Raw genomic sequence first — 16,332 nt, 5'->3', positions numbered from 1 at the left:
TCTGTAAATCCTATTGCTGTAACACTTCAGTCAACTAGAAAGACCTAATGCCCCAAACTGATGAAGCATGAAGTTAGATGTGCTGCCTCTTCCTGACACACAAATGCACGGTAGTTTACGGAGTCTTAGAGCAGAAATCTATCATAAGATGTCTTTGAAGGTGCATTTTCAAAGTTAACATTTACAGGTGGTTCAATGGGAATTCAAATCAAGTACAAATTTCTGAGGAGTTCCTGAGGACTAAGTAAGAATTCAAAGCATATCTTTAGGTAGTAAATGTTTAAGTCGATGCCTAGTTTTCTTTCTGTACGTAAGCATGGGGTAGAAATTCCTTATTCGCACTATACACGATTCCTGTGATATGACAGCTGAGATTCTGAATTAAAACCGAGAGACATAAAATTTGTGGTCAAAGATTTACACTATTTCTGTGAAACTACAGCTGGATTAGGAGATCAAAACTAAGCTAAGTTTTAACAAACCCCAGAAAAACCATTATCTCCGTGAATGGATGTTTTAGTGTTCATTACCTACAAAGAAGTGGTTTGCTTATGGCTGGTAAAAATTTAGTCAAGTTTTGAGATCAGCTTCCTTACAAAATGTAGGTTTTAACTTTGAATGAATGCAAATGCTTCTGTTTAGCTTTATTTTGTATTTAATAGTATCTGCCATGTGTTATCATAATCCCTGTCCTCAAAGAATTTCTGACCTTAGGAAAAGAGACATATCATTCAACTAAGAAATCACATGCTTTGACTTTTGCGTATCTAATTCTGATGGTTCTATGGGATTGGGTCATAAGGGGTTTCAAGCAGGTAGCATCTTAGATCAATTAAGAACAAAGCAACCAGGTGCGGTGGCTCATGCCTGTAATCCCAATACTCTGGGAGGCAGAGGCAGGCGGATCACAAGGTCAGGAGATGGAGACCATCCTAACCAACAGGGTGAAACCCCGTCACTACTAAAACACAAAAAATTAGCCGGGCATGGTGGTGGGCACCTGTAGTCCCAGCTACTCGGAAGACTGAGGCAGGAGAATGGCTTGAATCCAGGGAGGTGGAGATTGTAGTGAGCTGAGATCACACCAATGGACTCCAGCCTGGTGACAGGGCGAGACTCCATTAAATAAATAATAAATAAATAAATAGCAAAGCTCAATAGAGAAGATTTATTTTAGACTATGCTTTCAGTTATGGAGATAAAACTACCTGCTAAAAGGAGTTTGGGGGTAAAACTGAGTGCTCTGTGTTTGTCAGTGAATGAAAGGTGAGGAAGGTGTGAAGACCCCACCCTCATGTGAGCCACACACTGGATGTTAGCACAGGAGAAGGCGGGGTCCCAGTCACAGTGGACAGTAGCAATTGGCCAGTGTAGAGAAGCTCTAAAGTTGAGAACAGTGTCTATTATAGCTTCTGCTTGATATACAAAATGCATTTTTGAAGAAAAAAATGTGGATCCAGTAATTAAGCAGTTAGAAAGATGTGATTTAGGCTTTGTTGCATACAGATGCCACCAATTTTCATGTCAAAAAATTTTTGACCTTATCATTTTTTTCTATTCCAGGCACTCTCTTGAGTTGTATCAAGAGCAAACTGGTGGGCATGGTGGCTCATGCCTGTAATCTCAGCACTTTGGGAGGCCCAGGCAGGAGGATCACCTGAGATTAGGAGTTTGAGACCAGCCTGCCCAACATGGTGAAACCCCGTCTCTACTAAAAATACAAAAATGAGCCTCGTGTGGTGGCAGTCACGTGTAGTCCCAGATACTTGGGAGGCTGAGGCAGGAGAATCACTTGAACCTGGGAGGTGGAGGTTGCAGTGAGCAGAGATTGGACTGCTGCACTTCAGCCTGGGCAACAGAGTGAGACTCCATCTCAAAAAAAAAAAAAATCTGGTTGAAAAGTATAGACATTTAGCTAGGAATCTTATGCAGTTCTCAACAGGACACATGACTGTTGTGAGGCAGAGTTTAGTAGCAGCTGAGATGCACAAAGGGTTCGATTAGAAGGCATTGCAAAGGCAGAATGTTGGTTCTTACGAGGCAGAGAGCATATGGGGGATAAAGAAAGGATACAGATTGTTGAAACAACACTCAGGTTTTAAAATTGTATAAAAGGTACAATGACAGTGCTGTTACAAGACAAAGAAAATTAACGTTGTGGAACAGATTTTACAGGGAGAAGGAATTGACTCATGCTGAAACTTGTTCACAATGAAGTAATGTCAAAGTTAAGTTGAGATATATGGTTGAAGGCATGGGGTCAGGACTGCAGAACGAGATTTGGGACCTAAGGGACAGTAGTGGGTTGAATAATGGCCCCAGAGGTGTTTGCATCCTAATCCCCTGAAGCTGCGAATGTCACCTTATGTGGCAAAAGGGAGTTTGCAGATGTGATTAACTCAAGGATCTTGAAATAAGAAGATTATCTTGCATTATCCTAGTGGACCTGATGAATTACAGGGGTTCTTATAAAAGAAATGAGGGAGATCAGAGGGAGGTAAGAGGTAAAACGATGGAGTCAGGAGTTGAGTGATGTGAGGTAGGGGTCATGAGCCAAGGAATGTGGGCAACCTCTGGAAGGAACCAGCCCAGCTGACACCTTGACTTTGGCTCAGTGAAACTGATTTCAAGCTTCCGACCTCCTGAACTATAAGATAAGTGTGTGTTGTTTTAAGTCACCAAGTTTGTGGTAATTTGGAACAGCAGCCATGGGAAATAAATGCAAGGACCTAGTGAACACTGAAAAGAGAATATCCTTATTTCCTATAACTAAAACATAGCCTTTTCAATGTTTGGAGGTTCTTTCAGTTCTGTTTCAATAGCCTGCAACAGAGTGGGAAGTGACAAAATTTCACTCAGGTCACCCAGAAATTCAGAATCATACATAGGCTGCATGAGAACACAGATGATCTGTTGCTCTCCACTCTGTCTCTTTTTGACAGAGAGGGAAATCCCTAATGAGCTTTGTAGGCCCAAGGCCTGTTACGGTGCCTGATATACGGTAGGTGTTTAAAATACATCAGGCTGGGCATGGTGGCTCATGCCTGTAGTCCTAGCACTTAAGGAGGCTGAGGTGGGAGAATCACTTCAGGCCACAAGTCTAAGACCAGCTGGGGCAACATAGCAAGATCCCATCTATACCAAAAAAGAAAAAATAATAATAAAAATTAAAAAATATACATATATTATTAATTTCTCAAACTAAAGAGAATTTCAAAATTTTATGTTTTTTAATTCTATGGAAGTATTTTGCCCAGTATAAAAATATAATTTACTTTTATTTTACATTGAATATTTTGCATTATAGGACATTTTCCTAAGGATCAGATTTTCAGTTCTTAAGGCAGTGTTTCTCCAGCAAATGTCCATGTATCCTGGTTGTGGGGGGGGTGGATCTGAGGATATATATCCTTGGGGCTTTAAAGACACTTACACATTACTAAAGTTTGAGGAACACCGAAATACGCACATGTTGAAGAAACAAAGGGATAAAGAATACATGTTTCCAAAAAACCCGATTTGGTAGTTAATTTGGTGGGAAACAAATGTAAAGCAAGCTGTTTGGTGGTGTGGAAGTCAAAGAACTAATTGGCATATTAAACTATTTTATATTTCAAACCAGAACAATCATGTAGACATGGCCTTGCAACACTTTTCTCCCCACTATTTGTTTTCTCTTTTACAATACTAAGTGTACTACAACAGTGAGAAGTAATATCTTAGCACCAGAGTACATCTTGCACCTATTATCTGTCCCGGCTGACAGTAAAAAGTTAATGGCAGCATCCCCCTTTGGGCCCCTAATAGACGGTACATCATTGTTTCAGAACACCTGAAAGAATGTCTGGGTGCACCTCCCCAAGCACCTGACAAGGGAGGGGTGGGGGCCCAAGAATAATTGCCATGTCATTGCCATGTGATTTATTGCAATGCTTAATTATGTCTACAGGGCACCATCTGGAGACCTAATTTGTGCGCTTTATGAGCAAAAATTGCAGTCAAAATGTTCCTTCTTCTGAATGTAACTGTGTCCCACTTTGGACTTCTTGCACATTAAAAAAAAACTGGGTTCCACTTTGGACTTCTTGAATATTACCTTATGCTTGATCCCTACACTATGTCCTAGTTCTTTTAGTTTAGAGGGTCCCAGCCACAGATAGCAACTCTTATTCTAGAGACAAGGGGTTTTTCCTTCTTATACTATGTTATTTAAAGGGTTAAACATGTAAGAAGTTTTGTCTTATACCAAAAACTCTACAGTAGAGTGAAATTACAATCAACATGTTTCTGAACTATTACTGGCCATCAACCAAAAGCAGTATTGCATTTATTGGCAACTTTTTTTTTTTTTCTAATTACCAATTGGCAAGTAATTGTCCCCAAAATATTTGCTTAAAATGAATGATGGCAAACCATCATTACATGATGAGGATTGCTTTTGAAATATTATTCAGTTTTCAAATAAATTTTAACCTAGTCTAGGAATCTTTTTAAAAAATCATATTACTGTGCTGAGTTGATTTAAGAAATGCTTACTCCTTTCAATTAAAACCCAGAGCATTAATCAAATGTTTGACACTATAAATGTTTCCAATTAACATCTAGCTTAAAACCACATGTGTTCCAAGTGAAATTCAAAAGATCTATCTGTACAGGTGACCTCAGAGAAACCATTAACACATGGCTGGAGACAGCAAGAAACATTCTCCATTTGCGAGTCTGAGATAAAGAATCACTTTATGACTGATTAGTACTTCAAACATCCTTTTCTGATGTGAGCTTCTTAAACTGGAAGTTGAGTATTTCTCACTGAGTCAAAAAGAAAAATTGAATTACAAAAATATATATAGAGAAATTGAAGTTAAAACAATCTTATCTGGATGAGCAGTTAGTAGTTCCAAAACCTAACAAAGGCAAATGGTTGGTCACAATATGAGCCTGATCAGTAATCTTAGGTCTAAGAGAAATTTTTCCAGTTCTTTTTCACTTCCTCATGCAAAGGTTGCAAACTCAAATAGCTCCAGAGTCCAAGCAGGTTACCTAAACGAATGAAATGAGAGTGTCAGGTGTACTGGAGGCCGCGGTAAACTAAAGGCAATGCCTCCTTCCTAAATGGGAGGTTTCCCACCCAACTGCAACTAACTATTGTCATGTGAAAATGGAAGCCCTGTAGGATTAAATATTCTGCTATTCCAAGAGAAGTCAGAAAAAATCTTTTTCATGTGAACTCATACATTTGAAATGATGGCAATTAATTCCATGGAAAACAAAAACAACACAGACCTCTTTGCAGTCAGCTTGTGACCTTTGTGTCTGCTGCTGTGCAGAACTGGGAGTGGGGCTGGCACAGTCAGAGATAGGAAAGGCCAGTATGAGGATAAAGGTGAGCCCCTTTCAGTAATAGGTCAGCACATCACAAGTTTTGGAGAGCATGCTTTGGCTGGCCCACTGTTGAATCCACCAGCTCCTGGCAGAAGAAGAGAGAGCACATACTTCCCAAACAATTTCTCAACTGATCGGTCAAATGTAGTTAAATTATTCCAGGTGTGCTATGCAGGGGGTTATTATGGCCATAAGGAAAATGGTAACATTAAGACAAGCCCATTTGCCTAGTGATCTGATGAATTGCATTCTCTCTCTCCTGTCTCTCAGTGGCCTATCAACAGCTGGGTTTGTCAATCCCACAGTGAGGACTGCTAACAAACACCTAGGCCTAGTCTGCTATGGCTAGAAAGATACATATTTCTCTTTCTTTTCCCCCTTCAAATATCTTTCCAAAAGAGAAAAAGCAGATGATCATAGTAAGATAAATGCCTGGCAGTCTACACAGAGAGAAATATTTGACATTCAGAAACAATTTCAAGACACCAAGAGCTATTACATTCGTGTTTGTGCAAAGATATTTTTTCTATTTAAAGCAAAGCCAGGGTCTGTATGCCTTTGGTGAAAATTGTTCAATGGTTTTGAAAATAAGACAGATGATTGTTTTAGCTTATCAAAGAGATGACTCAGTTCATAACTAGAGCAAGAAGACTTGGGTTTTTGTCCTTTTTTTTCTGCTTGCGGACTAGATACATGGTTGTTGAGTAATTTGTATTACTCTTCCCATCCTTAGTCTAAAAAAAAATTGATCAGATACCAAATTTTATATGTAAAATGTAACTAACAACACCTGAATAAATAAGATCAGATAAAATAAAACCCATAAAGCAATGTGTAAACACTAGCTTGTTTCTTTATTTGAATTTTTTTTTTTCTGAAAATATTTTCTGGGTGTCCTTGAGGACTTATTTGATTGCAAATGGCAGGAAACTTAATTAAAACTAGCTTAAGCAAAAGAACAAAACAGACAAACAAAACGACTATCTTTCACAACAGAAAAATCTAGGTATGGACTTTAGGCCTGGCTTATCCCAGGTGCATAGCAAAGCCACCGTGACCCAGTCTGTCTCTACATCATAGTACCAGATTGGCCTCACTCTCTATAGTTGGATTCTAGGAGTTTTAGGCTCATATTCAATTCTACTTGAAAGAAACACCCTCCTTTTCTTCATGTAGGAGTCTCAAATTGGGCCAGAGTAAGGTTTAATTTAGTGATAATTTGGTCTGAATGTTCAAGCCAATCTTTGTGTCTAAGGTAGTGTGACACTTTGAATGGTCAGGACTCAGTCACCGTGGGGACTCAGTCACCATGTGAAACAGGGGTACGGTTAGCCCTACCTCAGTATGTGGAGTCTTTTGTCAGAAATTGGGGAGAATGCATATCCATTATACTCTATGACATGATATATACTTTTAGAATTTTGGCTTAAAGCAATAGTTTAGACACCTTATACCTTCAATGAAGGTTAAAGAAAAATCTGCCTTCCTAAAAAAACTGACTTTGCCCAATATTCCTTTCTTTGACTGCAGGAAAATTTTAAAAACAATGTTGTCCAAAATGTATTCTGCTAAAACCAGTTCTTCTGACTTAAAGGGTATTTTTTTTTTTTTCACAGAATAGTTTTTCTCATGACTAACAAAACCTTTTTCTTTTTTTTTTTGTTTGAGATATAATTTACATATCACAAAATTCACCCTGTTGAAGCGAGCAATTCAGATTTTTAAAGTATATTCACAAAGTTGTGCAACCACAATTGCTAGCTGATTCCAGGACATTTTCATTGTCCTAAAAAGAAACCCTACATCCGTGTGCAGTCAGCCTCCATTTACTTTACCCCCAGGTCCTGATAACCATGAAGTTATCTTCTGTCTCCATGGACTTGCCTACACTGGATATTTCATATGTGCCTGTATCAACCACATGGTTTATCTTCTGTATTCTGAGGCTTTAACATCTGGGGTCTTGCTAATCCTCGAGGGACTGCTCCTTCTGGTGTTAGTTACCCAGTTCCTAAAGATAGTAAGCAGCTCGCCTGTTTTTCAAATGTGGATCAACCAACCCACAGCCTATGCCCCCAGCCACCTTCTTTATGGGGCTCTCACGGTATCCCTTGTGCTAAGCATCCCAGACTATGTACCAGGCAGTTAGTGTCAGCCCTTGTACTCCAGAGCCTGATAAAATTCTTCCCATTAGATAAACTCAAGCCTGCTTGCCTTGCCTGTTTCTTCCCATAGAAACCATAATAAAGGTCCTTGCCCACATTTTCCCCTTCCTTCTGCTGCCTGAGCAACCCAGGTGCCTTCTCATGTGGTCCCCTGTGGTGTGGCAGGCTCCCTCCTCTTGGGAAAGATGGTGACTAACAAACCATCTTTGCAATGGCAGTCACCTGACGTGTTGTTATTACTGTATCTAAGTAATAATACAACCTATATGAAAACATTATATAAATGGGGTCCTACAATATGTTTTATAGCTGGTTGCTTTCAGTTAACAATGTCAAAAGCTTCAAAAAGGTTTGTAAACCAAAACGTATCTGAGAGAAGTCTCAATCAATTTAGAAGTTTATTTTGCCGAGATTAAGGTCATGCCTGTGACAGAGCCTCAGGAGGCCCTGAGGACATGTGCCCACAGTAATTGGTTTTATATATTTTAGGCAGACGTAGACATCAATTAATACATGAAAGATGTACATTGGTTCCACCTGGAAACGTGGGACAATTGGAAGTGGGGACTTCCAGGTCGTAGGTAGATTCAAAGATTTTCTGATTGGCAATTGGTTGAGTTACTATCTAAAGACCTGGAACCAATAGAAAGGAATGTCTCCGTAAGGTAAGGGGTTGTGGAGACCAGGGTATTATCACGCAGATGAAGACTCCAGATAACAAGCTTCAGAGAGAATAGATTGTGTTTCTTATCATACTTAAAGAGTCTGTTCTATCAGTCTTTTTTTTTTTGGTGTGTGTCTGGGGTGCGGAGTCTCAGTCTCTCACCCAGGCTGGAGTGCAGTGACACAATCTTGGCTCACTGCAGTCTCCGCCTCTCAGGTTGCAGCAATTTTCCTGCCTTAGCCTCCCAAGTAACTGAGATTACAGGCATTTGCCACCTTCCTGGCTAATTTTTGTATTTTTAGTAGAGGCGGGGTTTCACCGTGTTGACCAGACTGATCTTGAACTTCTGACCTCAGGTGAACCACTCGCCTCGGCCTCCCAAAGTGTTGGGATTACAGATGTGAGCCACCATACCCAGCCTGTTCTATCAGTCTTAAGATCTCTGTTGATGTTAATGGTAATGAGGCATGTCTGACTCCCCCTTCCCATCATGGCCTAAACTAGCTTTTTAGGCAACCTTTAGAATGCCTTTGGCCAAGAGGAGGAATCCATTAAGATGGCTGGGGGGCTCAGATTTTTATTTTTGGTTTACAGGTTCATCCATGCTGTAACGTATATCAGTACTTTCTTCCTTTTATGACTGAATAATATTCCACCATATGGATATGCCACATTTTGTTTCTCCATTGGTCAGTTGATGGGAAGTTGGGTTATCTCCACATGTTGGCTATTATGAGTAATGCTTCTGAACAAATTTACAGTATAGGTTTTTGTGTGGACATGTGCTTTCAGTTCTTTTGGGTGTATACCCAGGGTTGGAATTGTAATGTCATATGGTAACTCTATAGTTAATTTGCTGAGGAATTACCAAACTTTTTCCAAAGGGGCTACACCATTTTATATTCCCATCAGTAAGATGTAAAAGTTGCAATTCCTGGTTTTGATATGCATTTCCCTAATGAATAGCAATGTTAAGCATCTGCTCACATGCTTATTGTCCATGTATATTTATATATTGGCCATATATTTATCTATATATAATTTCTGGACTCTCAATTATATTCCATTAATCTCTAGGTCTATCCTTATGTCAATACCACACAGGGCCTTGATTACTTCAGTGTTGTATACTACCTTTTTTTTTTTTTTGAGACGGAGTCTCGCTCTGTCGCCGGGGCTGGAGTGTAGTGGCCGGATCTCAGCTCACTGCAAGCTCCGCCTCCCGGATTCCCGCCATTCTCCTGCCTCAGCCTCCGGAGCAGCTGGGACTACAGGCGCCCGCCACCTCGCCCGGCTAGATTTTTTGTGTTTTTTAGTAGAGACGGGGTTTCACCGTGTAGACCAGGATGGTCTCGATCTCCTGACCTCGTGATCCGCCCGTCTCGGCCTCCCAAAGTGCTGGGATTACAGGCTTGAGCCACCGCGCCCGGCGTATACTACCTTTTGATGGTGTTCAGGACATGCTACCTACCCCAAAATATGGCACTTTGGCAATTGAGAAAATAGGAGAAATTTGGAAGATCACTCTTACCTTCTCCCACCTTTTCCCTTGAAGCAGGTCATAAAACCTAGAAATAATTTTCTGATCTTCCCCTGAAATAGGTCATAAAATCTTCACTTGAGAGCCGCCCTCTCTACCGCAGAGGAAAGGTGCTAAAGGCAAAGAGATGCCAAGAAGAATTTGGACAGATTGACTTTGTTAAGTTCACCCCAGTTTAGTATCATTAGGTCATACTTCCTTTGTCCAATTATACTTCCCCACAACTGTCCACTCTTCATCAAACCAAGATATAAACAGCTTTCCTCATTTACTAGGGTCTTCATTTTCTCACGAAGACTCCCTTGTCATGTAAAACCCATATTAAATAAGTTTGTATAGTGGTCTCCTGTTAATCTGTCTTTTATTATAGGAGCCTCATCCATGAAATTAGAGATGGGTGAGCAAAGTCAATCTCTTCTCTCTTGTAGTTTAAATTCCATCATAATGTTTTGAGATTAGTTTTGTTGTTTTAATTGTCAAGGTAAATTAGTAAAATTATTTATTTTCTGCTTTCAGCAGATGATTTCCAGCCACTGCCAGTTTCTCTTTCATATGTCTGATGAATTTTGTGTTCATAATTCTATGATTCTCTCATTAGGGGCTTTAAGCTACATTTCTACAATATTGTGATTTGACTCCCCTAAACTTTAAACTCAGGTTCCTATATTTCAGTGCAGGCCTCCATAATTTTAATTTCAATATTTTACTTTTCAAAACATTAAACTTTTTCATTGCCAAATTCAATTACTAAAGTTCATATTAAAGCTTATAGCAATTCATACTAAGCCTTGGTTAAAATTCAGAAAGCTTACTTACTCTCCAGTGATATTATTAATGACTAATTGAATTGTTATTCAGGAAGGACTCTGGGGCTATAATTATCCCTTATGATTTTCTAAAAATCAACTTTTTGAGTAATCAACCCATGTAATGTATATAATCCAATGGTTTTTAGAGTATTTAGTATATTTACCAAGTTGTGCAACTATCAGCATAATCCAACTTTTGAACATTTAGGATTTTCATCACTCCATGAAGAAACTTCCTGACTCATAGCCACTCCTCATTCCCTCCACCCTGCCAGCCCAAGCTACCAGCAGTCCATTTTCTCTGTCTATAGATTAGTGGGGCTTCCTAGGACTGGCTGCTGGGTCAGCATTGCTTAGTGTTCAACCACTGTTTGGTCAGAGGTGGTATTTGAGGCCCTTTTTATGGACTGAATGTTTGTGTGTCTCCCTCCAAATTCATACATTGAAGTCCTAATTCCCAGTGTGATGATATTTGGAGATGGGGCCTTTGGTAGATAACCAGGGTTAGATGAAATCCTAAGGATGGGACCCTCATAATAGGATTAGTGCCTTATCCCATCAGTGTGTGCACATGGAGCCAACTCTCCCCCCCACCTCTTTCCATCTACACACGCTGAAAAAAGATCATGTGAGAACAGAGTGAGAAGGTGGCCATCTGCAAGCCAGGAAGAGAGCCCTCACCAGAACCCAACTTTGCTGGTGCTCTGATCATTACTCTTAGCCTCCAGAACAGCGAAAAAATTATTTTTTGTTGTTTAAGCCACCCAGTCTATGACATTTTCTTAATGGCAGCCAGAGCTGACTAAGACACTTCCAGGATAATCAGATTTTCATCTTTTGCTGTTGGATCAGTATGTAGCTTGGAGACTACGTCCACGGTTCAGAGAATTTATAAGTTTGCTTTGCATGTAGCTAGGGATTGTAATTGCCTGATGAGTTCTTCCAACCTGTTGCACAGGCAAAGCCGGTTCACTGAGACCAATGAAGTATTGCACTGAGGTACTGCAGGTATTGTGGTAAAGTAAATACCTCATTGAGGTATTTCAGTAAAGGAGTTTAATTCACTCAAGGCTGGCCACTCCAGAGATGGAGTTATCAGTCAAATCAGTCTTCTGAAAGACTCATGGATTAGGATTTTTCAATCATAGTTTGGTAGGTAAGGGGCTACATAATGGAGAATGCTGATTGTTTTGGGATAAAACCATAGGATTTGGTTTGGGATAAAACCATAGGAGGTGTGGAAAACAGTCCCCATGCACTAAGTCCACCTCCGTGTGGGAACCACAGGACTTTTTGAGTCAGGAGTCATCATTCTGGGTGGAACTAGCTGGTTGTAATAATTCAAAAGTCTGAAAAGACACCTCAAAAGGCCAGTCTTAGGTTCTACAATAGTGATGTTATCTACAATAGTTACTGGGGAGTTTACAAATCTTGTGACTGCCAGAACAATGGCTGGTTATTGTTAATGCCCTCATCTTAGCAGAATTCAGGCCCCTCTCGTAACCCTAGCCTTGTAGACTTTTATTAGTTTTACAAAGACAGTTTAGTTTTGGGGAGGGCTATTATCATCTTTGCTTTAAGGTTAAACTATAAACTAAATTCCTGTCAAAGTTAGCTTGGCTTATGCCCACAAATGACCAAGGGCAGCTTGAAGGTCAGAAGCAAGATGGAATCAGTCATGTCAGATTTCTCCTACTGCCATAATGTTGTGAAGTCATTTTCAGGGTTAGTAGCTCAGAAGTTCTCTTTCTCATTGCTACTAAGATGGCATAGCCTTGGGTATGGTCATGGTCTTCCCCAGACCACTAGACAAGGCTGTGAATTTAGCAGGGTCGTCTTTGACCATCTCTTACCTTGCACTCCCCATTCAACTTCTGGCTTTTTGGCTGCCATTGGTGTTAACCTTGAGCTGTTAGCTGCCAGTGATAGCCAGCTGATTGCTGTATTGTTTTTGACAACATCCTGGGCATACATTTCTCCTTGGTCTTATCCAAATTAAGTATGGCCCCTTGGGTTTACTCAGATTACATCTCCCCCACCCCTATGGAATGGGGCCTGGGAGAGGAGATAGCTACTCTTTGCTGGCTGTCCCATGCGGAGTCCCCATCCCCTTCTCCAGTATAGATTAAATTATATTGTCAATTCCTCTCATAGTATACGTCTCAAAGAGCTTGCTCGGAGATGCATGTGTCCCCCTACAAGAAAGAGACTAAAGCAAAAAGTATTATTTAAAGAGTTTACTTGAGCCAAAGTGAGGACTAGGGATAAAGTGAGCTGCTAGGGACATAATTCCAAATTGCCTTGGGGAGTGCTTCATCAACCTGTGTTACAGGCAGGTTTTTAAAGACAAAGGGAACAAGGAATGGGCCAATACAAAGTTGTTTAACAGGAATCCTTGTTTGTTTACGGATAACATTGGTTAGTAATTGGCTGTACCTTGTTGAACTGTAGGGTATGAGTTATAGTGTCCAGTATATGTGTTTTATGGCTATTTGGTATCAGTTAGTTTGGAGCCCACATAGTAGGTGCATTCAAGAGATCATTATTTAGGTCAAGAGGGAATGAGGCGTGACTGCTATTTCATTCCAATGCCTATCTGACCCAAAGGGGCTCACATTCCTCAGATAAAAATATTGATTTTTCTTCTTTCTCATTTTCCCCTTTTGATAAAAAGTCTTTCTTTTTGAAAGCACTGGCAACAAAAATATGAGCGTCAAGGTGTCCCTCTTTACAGGGAAGATTCATTCCCAGGTGGTCCTGAAGAATCTTTAAGAGTGCCCCAAAGCCAAGTTAGCATCCTACACTGGCATAAGTGAGACCTCAACCAAGTTATTGATTTTCATAACTGCTTCGTTTATTGAGTCCCTTCTGATCTTTGGAATTCCATGATTTTAGTTTTCTTGGAAGATGTAAAATGAGAGATACATAACATTAGTAATGCACTTATGAGTTACAATTACAAAAAGTATTTGTATACCAGAACCTATTCCATTAGGAAGCCGTCTAAAAAACTTGTGAAGAAAATTAAAACCCAGTTTTTCTGTAGAGAGTTGTATCAAGATTTCATCCAAATTGTAGGATACTAATAAAAACTCAAAAACAATGGTCAGGGCTAGAATGTAATAACAGGTGTACTATACTTTTCTTCTGAAATATAATTTTTCTTTCTTAGATGTCAGCTCTGCCATTATCTTCCCTTTGCTTGTGTTTGCATTATAGACGCTATCTTTGGTCCATCTGATTTGTCTTTTTTTTTTTTTGAGACAGAGTCTTGCCCTGTCACCCAGGCTGGAGTTTGATGGCATGATCTCGGCTCACTACAGCTTCCACCTCCCAGGTTCAAGTGATTCTCCTACATCAGCCTCCCAAGTAGCTGAGATTACAGGTGTACGCCACCATGCGTGGCTAATTTTTTGTATCGTTAGTAGAGATGAGGTTTCACCAAAGGTTTCACCAGCCTTTGGCCAGGCTGGTCTCAAACTCCTGATCTCAGGTGATCCACCTACCTCAGCCTCCCAAAGTGCTGGGATTACAGGCATGAGCCACTGCACCCGGCTTGATTTGTCTTTTAAAGTTAGGTGATGTTTTGAAAGGTAGCTGAATTGAAATTGGATAATGTCATCCATAAATGCACTTTACCTGGCCCTTGGAAACTGCAGGATGTCACAATGTGCTGGGAGGCAGGCAAACAAATGGGTGCCATTGTGTCCCCATCCATGCAGTGATTTTCTCTCTCATCCCTCAGGACACTTCAGGCTAAGCGTGACATGTGACTGGAGGGGCACTCAGCCCGTGTAAAGAGAAATGCATCAACCTACACTTTAAGTATGAATAAAAATTAATACAACATTTTGGGATAAAAGTTAATACAAATGGAAAAGTAACATTTTTTTCTTTCACCTCAATAGATTACCTTGTGTACTTCCTGGGTCGCCCACATCTCAGGCAATTTGAAAATCATTCATCTCAAAGTCTGTGCACCAGTGTTTCTCAATCTTGGCACTGTTAATATTTCAGACAAGAGAATCCTTTGCTGTGGGAGCTGCCCTGTGCCTTGCAAGATGTTTAGCAGCATCCCTGGCCCTCATCCACTAGATAGTAGGAGCACCCTCCCTAGCTGTGACCATCAGAAATGTCTCCAGACATTGCCAAATGTCCCTGCAGGGTGGGGAACAGGAAACAGAATCATCCTTGGTTAAGAATCACTGTTGTGTCCCGAGTAAAGCCATAGACATAGAGTTGCTCACACTCAATATCTTCTGCTGTAGAAAGATATATCCACTGCTCACACAGATACATTAAATAACCACAGTGTGCACACCCTGAAGTTCACCTGTATTTTCAGATCTTTTGGTACCACCATATAAACACATATTACATAGAAAATTTGAAAAGTAGAAGACACAAAAAAGAAAATTTTTAAAACTTATAACTGAACCTAAATGTGTTGTGTTTTCTTACAATTATTTGTGTAGAATTCATTGGCTGGTCAGCTCTTCCTTCAGTTTGGTCTTGGATGTAGCATATTTTTTTTTTTTTTTTTTAAATTTTGAGATGGAGTCTCGCTCTTATTGCCCAGGCTGGAGCGCAATGGTGCCTCCCAGGTTCAAGCAATTCTCCTGCCTCAGCCTCCCGAGTAGCTGGGATTACAGGCATGTGCCAACACATCCTGCTAATTTTGTATTTTTAGTAGAGATGGGGCTTCTCCATGTTGGCCAGGCTGGTCTCAAACTCCCAACCTCAGATGATCCACCTGCCTCGGCCTCCCAATGTGCTGGGATTATATGCATGAGCCACCGTGACCAGCTGCTTGTAGACTATCTTATAGAAATTCATTTATACTTCTATCACATAATTTTAAAATTCTAACATATAAAGTCAATACTTTTCCAGTTATCAGCACTGATAGAAATCCCCCTTTTATATAATCTTTTAGTCAGACTTTGGAGAGAAAGAGAATTAAAGCTGGAAGCTAAACATGACATGAAAGGCAACGATTAAAAATGTAAATGTATTTTACTACAATGAAAAAACTAATTAGCTCAACCTCCAAAGTACAGTAAGCAAAATTAATATTCAAATGACAAAACCCTGAGAAAATATTTACACCTGTAAAATGACAATGTTAATATTTTCTTAACACATAGAATAAAAATGAAATAATGTAATAAATATATAATAGACTTTAAAAAGTTTAAAAAGACAAATATTCTACTAGAAAAAAGATAAAGTAACAATTCAAATATAAGAAATATGAGATGTCATTTTCTTGTAAGAAAATGTTTTTATAATAATGCCCTTTGTTAAATGAAAAATCTCTTACACTGGTGATAGAAATATAAATTGATACAAAGCTTCCAGAGAATAATTTGAGAATAGGCACCAAAAGCTTTCAAAATGTACACATACAGCTTAGAAATTTACCCAATAATTCTGCTACTACAAACTTATAGTAAGGAAATATGCATGGGTTGATGTGAAAAATTCACCATAATAAAATTCATCAGACCTATCTTCATAATAGTAAAAAATTTAATAATTACTTGTGTTCAATATTAAGATATTTTAAAATAAGGTATATGACAGCACCCTAAACCATTATTAAAATTGTATCTTAGAAAACTCTGTAATGTTATGAGGACTATTCACATGTATTAAGAGAAAAATATCATATGATATTATGGTATAATGCCAAAGAGAAACTATAATACATTTTAGTAATTTTAAAAGTTTCCATGTGGAAAGATCTACACCAAAATATCCATACCTCTG

At 39.5% G+C, this 16,332-nt stretch overlaps 1 long non-coding RNA gene across 1 annotated transcript; it reads left to right on the top strand.

Moving 5' to 3' along the window:
• The first annotated feature begins 1,463 nt into the window (after positions 1-1,463).
• Positions 1,464-16,188, top strand: LOC117066523. The gene is made up of 3 exons (XR_004430377.1): positions 1,464-1,860; positions 13,127-13,128; positions 16,179-16,188. It is a non-coding gene; the product is annotated as an uncharacterized LOC117066523 (long non-coding RNA).
• Positions 16,189-16,332: the final 144 nt, after the last annotated feature.

This window comes from Trachypithecus francoisi, unplaced genomic scaffold (genome assembly GCF_009764315.1).
Source record: "Trachypithecus francoisi isolate TF-2019V2 unplaced genomic scaffold, Tfra_2.0 Lachesis_group20, whole genome shotgun sequence".
In the NCBI taxonomy this organism is placed as follows: domain Eukaryota; kingdom Metazoa; phylum Chordata; class Mammalia; order Primates; family Cercopithecidae; genus Trachypithecus; species Trachypithecus francoisi.
The sequence above is the reverse complement of the archived record's forward strand: the minus strand, read 5'-3'. Positions and strand labels throughout refer to the sequence as shown.